The sequence below is a fragment of the Solanum tuberosum genome, unplaced genomic scaffold (assembly GCF_000226075.1).
Source record: "Solanum tuberosum cultivar DM 1-3 516 R44 unplaced genomic scaffold, SolTub_3.0 scf00613, whole genome shotgun sequence".
Classification (NCBI taxonomy): Eukaryota; Viridiplantae; Streptophyta; class Magnoliopsida; order Solanales; family Solanaceae; genus Solanum; species Solanum tuberosum.
In genome coordinates, this window is record NW_006239531.1 from 597 (window position 1) to 1,643 (window position 1,047).

Sequence of the window (1,047 nt, forward strand, 5' to 3'; positions counted from 1 at the left end):
AAGAGAACTGTCAACATATTACATCAGCTTATTTTATTACTTTGCATCAAAGGAAGATGTACATTGAAGATTATATTGCAAATACAAGACACAAGCTTTATTTGCTTTACGTCAAACGCGATGGAGTTGACGTCAAATGATCAAAGAGAACAATTAAGTGTCAACACGGTAAAAGACACTATCTCTCCATTTGAATTGCATTTCTATGCTAATGAGTTTTATCTCAGTCTTTGTCGAGAGCATCCAAGAGGATGAATTCTCAAAAACGAACCACAGGTGCGGACGACATCAATTAGGATGCAGCACAACGTGGAACTTTTTCTAGCAGCGAACTGGGACATAGTCCAAAGAGGAGTGCCAGACTCTTAGGACGCGAGCAGGGAGCGACTTCCACCACAATCAAACCACACTCCTATCAGAAGGCATGTGGGTTTATCTTTAGGTTTGTCAGTTTCAGTTTCGCATCCGGAATTTTTTGGTCTCTACCGGAAACAATTTTCCAATCTGAGTGACGATGCACCAAGAGCTTTGAAAATTATGTCCATGTAAGTTCTTAATTATGGATGTGAAGCGCGCCACATTCATGGCTAAGAGGTTGCAAGCCTCTTTTTCATACTCGACTTACTTTGTCATTTTTTTTCGGAGCCAAAGGTGATCTAGCATAATAGATCTCTTGTTCAGCCGATCGAGTCGAACTACAAGCAGCCTGATTCCCTGAGTTGAGGGATATGTAGGCGAAATCAATGTTGAAAACTCGGTTGCGTTCCAACATTCGCTCTTAAATCTTATTCTCGAGAATTCTGGTCCCTTCATAATATAGTATCAGGATAGTTTTTCAAAATCGTGCGTCAAATCAAGCGTATAGAACTACAAGTGGCCTAAATTCTCATATAGCCTAAGATATGTAGGAAACCCACTTCCGGGGTCCGACCATAATTCCTAAAGTCCGTACCTAATCCCTTTTCCAAAAAGATGAAGATGTGGTCGGTCAAAATTGCATTCGTCAATTTCATTTGCCTTGAATTTCTTTCATCAATCCAAGTCAAA